Source organism: Stenella coeruleoalba (genome assembly GCF_951394435.1).
Source record: "Stenella coeruleoalba genome assembly, chromosome: 7".
Taxonomy (NCBI): Eukaryota; Metazoa; Chordata; class Mammalia; order Artiodactyla; family Delphinidae; genus Stenella; species Stenella coeruleoalba.
The window spans coordinates 107,214,912-107,227,816 of NC_137153.1; the positions used below are offsets into that span (position 1 = coordinate 107,214,912).

Below are 12,905 nucleotides of genomic sequence, written 5' to 3' on the forward strand. Positions count from 1 at the left end.
GGGATGCAGCGAAAGCAGTTCTAAGAGGGAGTTTATAGTAATAAAATCCTACCTCAGGAAACAAAAAAACTCTCAAATAAACAACTGAACCTTACACCTAAAGCAATTAGAGAAAGAAGAACAAAAAAACCCCCAAAGTTAGCAGAAGGAAAGAAATAAAAATCAGATCAGAAAAAAATGAAAAAGAAATGAAGGAAACAATAGCAAAGATCAATAAAACTAAAACCTGGTTCTTTGAGAAGATAAACAAAATTGATAAACCATGTGCCAGACTCATCAAGAAAAAATGGGAGAAGATTCAAATCAACAGAATTAGAAAGGAAAAAGGAGAAGTAAAAACTGACACTGCAGGAATGCAAAGGATCATGAGAGATTACTACAAGCAATTATATGCCAATAAAATGGACAACCTGGAAGAAATGGACAAATTCTTAGAAAAGCACAACCTTCTGAAACTAAACCAGGAAGTAATAGAAAATATAAACAGACCAATCACAAGCACTGAAATTGAAACTGTGATTAAAAATCTTCCAACAAACAAAAGCCCTGGGCCAGATGGCTTCATAGGCGAATTCTGTCAAACATTTAGAGAAGAACTAACACCTGTCCTTCTCAAACTCTTCCAAAATATAGCAGAGGGAGGAACACTCCCAAACTCATTCTACGAGGCCACCATCACCCTGATACCAAAACCAGACAAGGATGTCACAAAGAAAGAAAACTACAGGCCAATGTCACTGATGAACATAGATGTAAAAATCCTCAACAGAATACTAGCAAACAGAATCCAACAGCACATTAAACGGGTCATACACCATGATCAAGTGGGGTTTATCCCAGGAATGCAAGGATCCTTCAATACACGCAAATCAATCAAGGTGATACACCATATTAACAAATTGAAGGAGAAAAACCATATGATCATCTCAATAGATGCAGAAAAAGCTTTTGACAAAATTCAACACCCATTTACGATAAAAACCCTCCAGAAAGTAGGCATACAGGGAACTTACCTCAACATAATAAAGGCCATATATGACAAACCCACAGCCAACATCGTTGTCAAGGGTGAAAAACTGAAACCATTTCCACCAAGATCAGGAACAAGACAAGGTTGCCCACTCTCACCACTGTTATTCAACATAGTTTTGGAAGTTTTAACCCCAGTAATCAGAGAAGAAAAAGAAATAAAAGGAATCCAAAATGGAAAAGAAGAAGTAAAACTGTCACTGTTTGCAGATGACATGATACTATACATAGAGAATCCTAAAGATGCCACCAGAAAACTACTAAAGCTAATCAATGAATTTGGTAAAGTAGCAGGATACAAAATGAATGCACAGAAATCTCTTGCATTCCTATACAGTAACAACAAAAAATCTGAAAGAGAAATTAAGGAAACACTCCCATTTACTATAACAATGAAAAGAAAAAAATACCTAGGAATAAGCCTACCTTAGGAGACAAAAGACCTGTATGCAGAAAACTGTAAGACACTGATGAAAGAAATTAAAGATGATACAAACAGATGGAGAGATATACCATGTTCTTTTGTTGGAAGAATCAACATTGTGAAAATGACTATACTACACAAAGCAATCTACAGATTCAATGCAATCCCTATCAAACTACCAATGGCATTTTTCACAGAACTAGAAGAAAAAATTTCACAATTTGTATGGAAACACAAATGATCCCAACTAGCCAAAGAATCTTGAGAAAGAAAAACGGAGCTGGAAAAATCAGGCTTCCTGACTTCAGACTATAATACAAAGCTACAGTAATCAAGACAGTATGGTACGGGCACAAAAACATAAATATAGATCAATGGAACAGGATAGAAAGCCCAGAGTAAAACACACACACATATGGTCATCTTATCTTTGATAAAGGAGTCAAGAATATACAATGGAGAAAAGACAGCCTCTTCAATAAGTGGTGCTGGGAAAACTGGACAGCTACATGTAAAAGAATGAAATGAGAACACTCCCTAACACCATACAAAAAATAAACTCAAAATGGAATAAAGACCTAAATGTAAGGCCAGACACTATAAAACTCTTAGAGGAAAACATAGGCACAACACTATGACATAAATCACAGCAAGATCCTTTTTGACCCATCTCCAAGAGAAATGGAAATAAAAACAAAAATAAACAAATGGGACCTAATGAAACTTAAAAGCTTTTGCACATCAAAGGAAACCGTACACAAGATGAAAAGACAACCTTCAGAATGGGAGAAAATATTTGCAAGTGAAGCAGCTGACAAAGGATTAATCTCCAAAGTATACAAGCAGTTCATGTAGCTCAATATCAAAAAAAAACAAACAACCTAATCCAAAAATGGACAGAAGACCTAAATAGACATTTCTCCAAAGAAGACATACAGGTGGCCAAGAAGCACATGAAAAGCTGCTCAGCATCACTAATTATTAGAGAAATGCAAATCAAAACTACAATGAGGTTTCACCTCACACCAGTTCAGAATGGCCATCATCAAAAAATCTACAAACAATAAATGCTGGAGAGGGTGTGGAGAAAAGGGAACCCTCTTGCACTGTTGGTGGGAATGTAAATTGATACAGCCATTATGAAGAACTGTATGGAGGTTCCTTAAAAACCTAAAAATAGAACTACCATATGACCCAGCAATCCCACTACTGGGCATATACCCTGAGAAAACCATAATTCAAAAAGAGTCATGTACCACAATGTTCATTGCAGCACTATGTACAATAGCCAGGACATGGAAGCAACCTAAGTGTCCATCAACAGATGACCGGATAAAGAAGATGTGGCACATATATACAATGGAATATTACTCAGCCATAAAAAGAAATGAAATTGAGTTATTGTAGTGAGGTGGATGGACCTAGAGTCTGTCATACAGAGTGAAATAAATCAGAAAGAGAAAAACAAATACCGTATGCTAACACATATATATGGAATCTAAAAAAAAAATGGTTCTGAAGAACTCTGGGGCAGGACAGGAATAAAGACGCAGACATAGAGAATAGACTTGAGGGCACGGGGAGGGGGAAGTCTAAGCTGAGACAAAGTGAGAGAGTGGCATTGACATATATACACTGCCAATTGTAATATAACTAGTGGGAAGCAGCCACATAGCACAGGGAGATCAGCTCATGCTTTGTGACCACCTAGAGGGGTTGGATAGGGAGGTTGGGATGGAGATGCAAGAGGGTGGGGATATTGGGATATATGTATACATATAGCAGATTCACTTTCTTATACAGCAGAAAGTAACACAACATTGTAAAGCACTTATACTCCAATAAAGATGTTTATATATATATATATATATATATATATATATAAATTTATCACACCAGTTAATTTACATATCTGCTTTTTTCTTCACCTTGGATTTTTTTTGAGGGTAAAAGTCAAGTTATATGAGGCTATCGCCAGTGCTAGGAGACCAGAAATTCTCTAGGTATCAGCAACAGCATAGCTAAGGACAGAAGTTACTAATTGGTAGCCAAGGAAACCAGAAATATAATAAGAGACAGAGCTAATTTTGGATTAAATAGAATAATGTGTGTATACTGAATATTATAGGACCTAGACACTCAGTACTTGGTAGTGATGTCAGTAAAGATGGGATGTTTGTTCTGTCACTTCAGTGGGCACATTTGTACATACTGATTTCTGTTATTCTGCCATGTAGAAATTTAGCTAGACACTCAGAAGCATTTGGAGGAAGAGGTAGAGATTTAGGGTGGAGTGGGTACTGTTAACGGTTGTTTGCTCATTTGTCTGTGTTGAGAATCTGGGTTGCAACTCTACTTTTTCTTCCTCTGGGATCTGACTATATTATTATACGTAAGAGGAGGTACAGGGTTAATGGCAGTAAGGAAAGACCAGAGGAGGTCCTCTCTCATTCTGGGTGATGTTTCCACATAGACATTTAAAAGAGGTTGACCAGGGCTTCCCTGGTGGTGCAGTGGTTGAGAGTCCGCCTGCCGATGCAGGGGATGCGGGTTCATGCCCCGGTCCGGGAAGATCCCACATGCCGCGGAGCAGCTGGGCCCGTGAGCCATCCATGGCCGCTGAGCCTGCGCGTCTGCAGCCTGTGCTCCGCAACGGGAGAGGCCACAACAGTGAGAGGCCCGCGTACAGCAAAAAAAAAAAAAAAAAAAAAAAGAGGTTGACCAGGCATGAGCTAATTTTAGCATTGCTGACATGCTTTCCAAATATTTCTCGTAACCAATTTTTGGATCAGTGTTTTATCTTGAAATAAAATGGCAGCCTGTGAACATTTTCAAATGAATCGTTTCTAAAATTTTCTATACAGTGTCTTTTTTTTTTTTTTTTGCGGTACGCGGGCCTACTCGCTGCTGCGGCCTCTCCCCGGGGCTGCGGAGCACAGGCTCCAGACGCGCAGGCTCAGCGGCCATGGCTCACTGGCCCAGCCCCTCCGCTGCATGTAGGATCCTCCCGGACCGGGGCATGAACCCATATCCCCTGCATCGGCAGGCGGACTCTCAACCACTGCGCCACCAGGGAAGCCCTATACAGTGTCTTATACAAAAAATGCCTGCCCTTTGATTATGTTGCATTTAAAACATTTTTCTTGTTTTGGAATATACCTTTTATTTATAAGCTATAAGAATGTTTTCTATTGTATATGAAATTATCAATTTAGAGGTGCTCTAATTCAGTAGGGTTATGAATTGATGGGTTTCTATCTTGGGTGGCTTTAATTTTGTTTTCTTTGAAAACCATGAGTCAGTTTCACATCTCCTATTTCCCCACATTTCTCTGTAAAGTACATAGGCTGGCCCTCTTAGTTCATAAATGGGAAAGTTTGAGGACCAGAAATATCAATCAACATGCTCAACATCATGTGATACCTGTGATAAAACCAGAATTTGAAGGCCCATTCTTTGTTCTAAAATGACTTGAAACTAACATAATGTTGTATATCAACTATATGTTTTTAAAAAACTGCTGCGAGAGAGAGGCTAGAATCTAGTGCAGTTTCTCAAATAGAGATAAGAGAATGCCCTGAGAATTTGTTTAAAATACAGCTTCCTACCCCAGACCTACTACACCGGAATCTCTGGAGAAGCACGTGGAAATTTGTATCTTCAATATGCACCGAATGTGCTTCTTCCACATCTTAGGGATTTAGAACCATCAAAATAAAAAGAGTACAGCCAAAAAAAAAAATGCTTTGGGGATATATTACTCTTCCCTTTTTTAAAACCTTGTTGAGGAGTAATTGACAAATATAATTGTATACACTGAAAGTGCACAACATGATGATTTGATGATTTGATGTGCATATACATTGTAGAATGATTACCAAGATCAAGATAATTAACACATCTATCACCTCACACAGTTAACATTTGTTAACTCTTGTGTGTATGTGTGTGTGGTGAGAATGCTTAAGATCTACTCTCAACAACTTTCAAGTATACAGTCCTGTATTATTGACTATAGTCACCATGCTGTACTTAGATCCTCAGAACTTATTCTTCTTATAACTGAAAATTTGTGCCTTTTGACCTAAATCACCCTGGTTCCCCCTTTCCCAGTCTCTGGCAACCACCATTCCATTCCCCATTTCTATGAAATCAACTTTTTTTTTTTTTAGATTCCACATATATGTGCTACCATACAGTATGTGTCTTTCTCTGTATGATTTATTTCACTTAGTGTAGTTCCCTCCAGATTCATTTATGTTGTTCATCCATCTTGTAGTAAATGGCAGAATTTTCTTCTTTTTTTATGGCTGAATAATATGCAATAATATTCCTGTGTGTGTATGTCTGTGTGTCTGTAACATTTTCTTTATTAGTTAATCCATCCAAGGACAATTAGATTGTTTTCATATCTTGACTATTGTGAATAATGCTGTATGAACATTAGGTGTGCAGATATCTCTTAAAGATACCGATTTAAATTCTTTCGGATATATACCGAAGAGTGGGATTACTGGATTATATGGTAGTTCAAGTTTTAATTGTTTGAGGACCTCCATACTGTTTTCCATAATGGCTATATAATTTTACATTCCCACCAATGGTGTATAAAAGTTCCCTCTTTTCTGTATCCTTGCTAACATTTGCTATCTCTTGTCTTTTTGATAATGGCCATCTTAACAGGTATGAGATGATATATCTCACTGCGGTTTTGATTTGCATTCCCGTGATGATTATTGGTGTTGAGCATATTTTCATGTACCTATTGTCATCTTCAGAAAAAAGTCTATTCAGGTCCTTTGCCCATTCTTTGACTGGATTATTTGCTTTTTTGCTATTGAGTTGTATGAGTTCTTTATATATTTTGGATATTAATCCCTTATCAGATACATGGTTTGTAAATATTTTCTCCCATTCTGTATGTTGCCTTTTTTTATTTTTATTTTATTTTATTTTTTTTTATTTTTGCGGTATGCGGGCCTCTCACTGTTGTGGTCTCTCCCGTTGTGGAGCACAGGCTCCAGACGCGCAGGCTCAGCGGCCATGGCTCACAGGCCCAGCCGCTCCGCGGCATGTGGGATCTTCCCGGACCTGGGCACGAACCCGTGTCCCCTGCATTGGCAGGCGGACTCTCAACCACTGCGCCACCAGGGAAGCCCTGTATGTTGCCTTTTTAATTTATTGATTGTTTCCTTTGCTATGCAGAAGCTGTTTAGTTTGATGTAGTCCCATTTGATTACTTAACCTTTTGTTACCTGTGTTTTCAGCGTCTTATCCAGGACTGTCTCTACTTTTGTAATTGCTTAACTTTTTTCCTGTAAGGTAAGTCTTTACCACCATCCCTACTTCCACTCATCTGTGAAACTAAGACTGATTCCAGTCAGGATCTCTGCAAAACTCTACAATCCCAAATTTTTTAGACTTGAGTTACCTCTGATTCTGCTATTACCTCTATACCTTCTTCTCTTAAGGAAGTAGCATATAGCATAGTGGTGAAACTCAGTTTCTACAGGCAGGCAGAACCCCCAAGTCTTCCACTTACTGAGATAACACTAAACATGTTAACTAAACATGTTAACACTGAAGTTTTCTTCCAGATGTGAGATTTAAATGACATAACTCATGGAAAGTGTACAGTAATGGGTGCATTTTTTTATACTAGATATGATTAACATTGGGATAGATAATATTAGCCAGGCCCAGTGGTCAGGTTCATATCTGAACCTGAATTTTGTCAGTTGATTCTTATTTTCTTTTCAGTGCTTGAAACCAACTAGGTAAATGTCATCATGTTTTCTCCAGTGCAATGGTTTCTTAAAGTGTGGTGGTCAGACCACCTACATCTGAATCTCCTTAGAAGATTGTTTAAAATGAGATCCCTGGGACTTAACCCATCCTATTGAATTTAGTGGGACCCCATCCTATTGATTTTAGTGGGACCGTTTTTAGTTTTCTGGGTCTCTGAAAATTTCCTGCCTTTGTTTCCATTTTGTGTTTAATGTAATTACCAAGCACCTTCTTTACTCAAAGTTAGAACCTCCAAAGCTGACTCTCCTCCTGAATTCCATCCTTTGTTTACTGTCATTCATTTAAAATAGCATGTGTTGCCTCCTGGACCAGACTTCATTACATCCCTGCCCCTCAATGTGCACAATTCTTGGCTGGATGTGTCAATTTCCTCCCCTTTTCATCAGTAAATATATTTCTCCATTTTTTCTTCTTTTTCCTAAATGATATTCACCCATAATTTGGGAGGGATCATCTTTATTTCATTAGCACTCATGCCTTTTGGGTGGGATTTGACCCCACCTCTGGTTTCTGAGATGAGCCTGAATAGCTTGAGTGGATTAAGACATGCCATCTCCCTGACTAATAGCTCAGGAATGACCACTGATCTAACTTGGTCAGTGAGAAATAAAGAGACATGGGGAATGGGGAAGAGGTTGATTTCAAGAAAGAAATATATTCTTTTTGTGAAAATTATTGGAAGATGCACTATTTTTTCCTAGGTCAGTAGCTCACAGTCCTGCTTGTATGTTAAAAATCACCTGATCATCTTAGGCTACAGTGTTCAAAAAATAGTTGGGTTAGTTACTTTTTCCCTTTCAGCGTGGTTATACTATTCATTTCAAATTCAGTAAGGAGCTTTTGTTTCTGTTTGTATTCTGGTTCATCCTTCTTCCCCATCCTTGTTAATAGTTTTTGATTATGTGATACATGAATCCGGTACCAAAGGTGAAACTATACACAAAGCTATCCCTAGAAAAGTGCTACTACACCCACATTCTGTTCACCCAACTCCCACTCAAGCCCACTGGTAACCAATCTCAGTAGTAGTTTCTAAGTTCTCCGTCCTCTGATCCTTTATGTATGGTGGAGCAGAAACTTGTATATTATTATTTCTTCTTTCTTACACAAAGGGAGCTTCTACAGATTTTTTATTTTTGCCTTTTGCTTTCTTTAAATGACAATATATCTGGAAATATTTTCATATCAGTCCATGCAGATTGTCCTCAGTTCTTTTTCAGCTGTTCATTGTAGCACTCTACTTGTAGATGTGCCAGGGTTTATGCAGCCACTCTACTATATGACTTTTTATGTTGTTATTACCAATATTTTAAAATTGCAGACAACGCTTCAATGACTAAATGTATATCTACATATTTTTGTATATCTGGAAGATAAAAATCAGAGTAAATTTCTATTGCAGGATTACTGGGTCAAACCATAAATGAATCTTTATTAGAACTGCCAAATTCCCATCCAAAAATGATTGTACCAACCTGCATTCCGATCAGCAATGTATGAGAGTATCAGCTTGCCCACAGCCTGGCCAATAGAATGTGTTATCATACTTATGTCCATCTAATAGGTAAGAAATAGTTTCAATGTATATACCTCTAATTATGAGTGAAGGTGAATGTCTGTACACAGGTTTTTCATATATTTTTCTCTGTCAGTAGTTCTACCCTGTGAGTGTGCATTAGAATCACTGTGTGTGTGGGTTTAGAGTGCACATTTAGCTTCTAACCTAAGAACTTTTATTTTTAAAAGAACCACAGGTGATTCTAATACACAGCCTATAGTGTAAATTACTGTTTGGAGTGATTCAGAATGAGGATATGGGTCTGGAATTACAACAGTCACTGTTGTTATCATAGGAGAAACGACCTGAAGAAGAAGCCCAGAGGGAAAAAAGAAGATATGAACCCACTAGAGTAACCTACACATATAGCCAGTCCCATCTCTATGCCTCTTTTACATAATTCAGTGCATTTTTCCCCATAAGTCAATATATTGTTTTGTGTGTATATACGGTCAATAGGCAGCTCCATGTGAGTGAGCCTTCTTAGCCATTCCAGCCCTGCTAAGTCTCCACTTGACCAGACCCCGTGAACAAAAGAACCACCCAGCTGAATCCACTCAACCCACAGTTGTGAGAGGTTTAAAATGGTTGTTTTAAGCCACTGAGTTTGGGGGTGGTTTGCTAAGTAGCGATAGATAACCAACATATTAGTATACAGAATGCCTAGCTTAAGGCTTATTTGATATTTGCTACATCCATCCATTCAACATACACTCTTTGTGTACTAAGTACTGTGCTAAATACTGCAGCACTGCTATGTGTCTTGAGAAAAATAAAAGGAGATTGCTTTCTCAATTCACAAATGATAGCATTTAGTTACAACGGTTAGGAATCTTTTGACTATAAATCATTGACCCTCATTTGGCCTTGATCAAGAGGCTCTTTATCCCAATCAGGCCTTGCTGAGCGCCTGGAATAATTTCCCTAGGCGCCAAGCACCATGAATCATCCACACCCCTCCTCTAGTGCAGCCCCTGTAGGGCCTGGGAATCCAACAACACCCGCTGCTTGAGAAACAGTGGAAACATGACCTACTTCAGTCATGTCAGCAGAGATTTTGTCTTGCAACAGTTCATTCTTTGAGTAAATGAGGTGCAATCTTGAATAGCTGTAGGATAGTAAATTGATCGCTGATGGAGCTTGTTCAAGCAGCCCCCTTTACCCACCACTCAGCCGCAGTTTACAGGCAGCTGTGACAGATTAAGTCCAAAAAGAGCACAGCAATTGCAGCCGCCTTGATGCCCAGAGCACAGGATGCCCTTTTTACCATTTTGGAGAATGAAAGAGACAGAATGAACCACCATACTGCACTCTGGCCCTGACAATGTTCCTCTCATCCTATTCCCACAGCAAGGGATACTGGAGGCTCATGGATGGTTTGAGCTGGATGAGACCTAATGCAGCCCAAACTCAGCATTTGCCAGATGAGGAAAAGGAGGCCCCGAGAGCTTAAGTGATGCTCTGATAATCATACAGGGAATTAGAAGCACAGCTAAGACCACATGTCAGGTCACTAGAATCTTAATCATATGTCCTTTCTATTTGAATACCGCCTCTCTGCTTCACTGGTGCTTGGGACATTTTTTCCAATAACTGCTTATGCTTTGAAAGAAATCTACAGTTTCCTTCAGAGGATAGATCATAGGGACCAGGATATGTGTCAGGACCATCTCTAAAACCTCATCACCTTCCTGTCATTAGCAACCTCTTACCTATATAACTTCATAATTTATTAATTCAGCAAAGTTTCCTGGGTGACTAATAAATAGAAAATCCTATACAAGGTATTTTGGGGGTACACAATTGTAGAACACTATTTTCTTGGTTCAGTAAACATATTTGGCAGCTGATAATTAATATTCAAATATATACAATAAAAATCAGTGTGTGATAACTATGTGTATGATAATTAATAGTTTAATTAAACATTCCAGTGAAATGAACCCTGATTGTTTCCATGAAACAGTGGAAGTCACCCAAAGATTACAGATATCAGACAAAATGAACTTTGTCTAGAGCCTTGCTCTGGTGCAGCAGCAGCAGCAAACACCTGGGGCAGGGGCTTCGTTACAAATGCAGATTCTCAGGCTGCGCCCCAGACCTACTGAATCAGAATCGATACTTTAATCAGATCCTCGGGAGGTTTGTACCCACACTGACATTTAAGAAATCTGAAACGCAGTAAAGAGGAACAGAGGAAGGAGGAATTATTTTGACTAATATGATGAAGGAGGATCCTACAGCAGAGGGCAGCAGATTGATGTGTTTATCAAGGCACTTGGATCAGACAGAACTGGATTAAGCTGGAGGAACTCGGCAAGTTATAAACGACGTGTTCATAAACCGGTGAGGTATTAGTGCCTGTCTCCTAGAGTGCAAGAAAATACTTGTTATGTGGAAGTTAGGTGGGTGTTGGCAGTGAAAAGTTGGGCATGGGAAGGAAAGGCATTAGGATTAAATAATCCACAACATTGTTGCCACTGAAGAGACAGAGGGAAAAGGGTTGAGTTTATAGTCAGCCAGGTGGTTGCCTGGAGTGATAATGCCGTTAGCAAAGATAGGGAAGCTGAAGGAAAAGAGGTTTCCTAGAGTGGAAGAGGAGGAGGATAGCATTTCTAATCTCATTCTGTGAATTTTGACCCTTGAGCCTCACTTCAACGTGTCAATCTCTTAACTCCAGAGCATGCACAAAATTGAATTCAGTGGAAGTCGAGGTGGATTCTTCCTCTCAATTGCATCCCTCCACTGTGCTCCTGTGGGGCTCTTGAATATTTCCCTGAAATAGATACAGAGCAGCCCTTTAACTCCACTGTAAAAAGGCTCCCTAAATGCAGCTCGATTTTTCACTCCACATAGCATTTTACTTTATGCACATAGTCACGTAATGTAAAGGGTAATTCGGGGTTGATAAATTAGCAGCCGGGAAAGAGGCCTACCCAGAGCTTCAGTGAGCCATTTAGCATTTGGTGAGTTCTGTAGAGCTTTGGTCTCTTCCCACACCCAGAGGTAGTAAATATCCCTCTCCGATGGTGCTTGTGGAGAATGCCTCTGCATTTTGATACTCTGTGAAGTGCATTCCTGTGAGCAATAGTCATTTCATGTTCTAGATTAGAACTTCGGAGCCATACTTCTGAGGGTCCTTTTGGTTCAGTGGGGAAACTATAGACCAGGAAGGGGTCCTGACTTCCCAGCGTCCTTACTCAGCTAGTTATCTAAGTGAGCTCTTTAGGCCAGGTGATGTATTTCTTTTCTTTCCTTTCTGTTTCTTTCCTTCCCCCATCCCTCTTTCCCCACTCCCTTCTCTGTCTCTATTTCTCTCTCCTCCCATGACTTCACTGCTGGTGAAAAGTTACTGATGTTAGATCAATATAACTGTAAAATTAAATTAAGTCAGGCTTAAACAAGCCCTTAAGCAAGGGCTTCCCTGGTGGCACAGTGGTTGAGAGTCCGCCTGCCAGTGCAGGGGACGCGGGTTTGTGCCCCGGTCCGGGAGGATCCCGCATGCCGTGGGGCGACTTTGCCCGTGGGCCATGGCCGCTGGGCCTGTGCGTCCGGAGCCTGTGCTCCACAACGTGAGAGGCCACAGCGGTGAGAGGCCCGTGTACTGCAAAAAAAAAAAAAAAAAAAAACAGGGAGCAAGCATTGAGATAATTTTGCTTTCTCCATGATTGAGTTGCAGTAGTCTTTTTTTTTAAGTATAGTTGATTTACAGTGTTATGTTACTTTCAGGTGTACAGCAAAGTGACTCATTTATATATGTAAATTAATATAATATATAAAATATAATATAATATATATATATTATTCTTTTCAGATTCTTTTCCCTTATAGGTTATTACAAAATATTGAGTATAGTTCCCTGTATGGTCCTTGTTGGTTATCTATTTTATATACAGTAAGGGTGTATATGTTAATCCCAAACTCCTAATTTATCCCTCCCCCTCTTTTCCCTTTTGCTAACCATAAGTTTGTTTTCTATGTCTGTGGGTCTATTTCTGTTTTGTATAGAAGTTCAGTTGTGAGATGCAGTAGTCTAATTGTGACCCTGCACAATACCTCATCTGGTTTAGGAACTGAGACCCCTAC

General features: G+C 39.2%; 1 long non-coding RNA gene across 8 annotated transcripts in view; it reads left to right on the plus strand.

Moving 5' to 3' along the window:
* The window catches only part of LOC307189277, a 925,047-nt gene that overhangs the window by 439,729 nt on the left and 472,413 nt on the right, over nucleotides 1-12,905 (plus strand). For 2 of the 8 annotated variants that reach the window (XR_013829133.1, XR_013829134.1), the window contains exon 6: nucleotides 8,664-8,825. The exons of the other annotated variants lie outside the window; for them this stretch is intronic. This is a non-coding gene — a long non-coding RNA (uncharacterized lncRNA). The remainder of the gene's footprint in view (nucleotides 1-8,663; nucleotides 8,826-12,905) is intronic. 8 annotated transcript variants of the gene reach the window in all.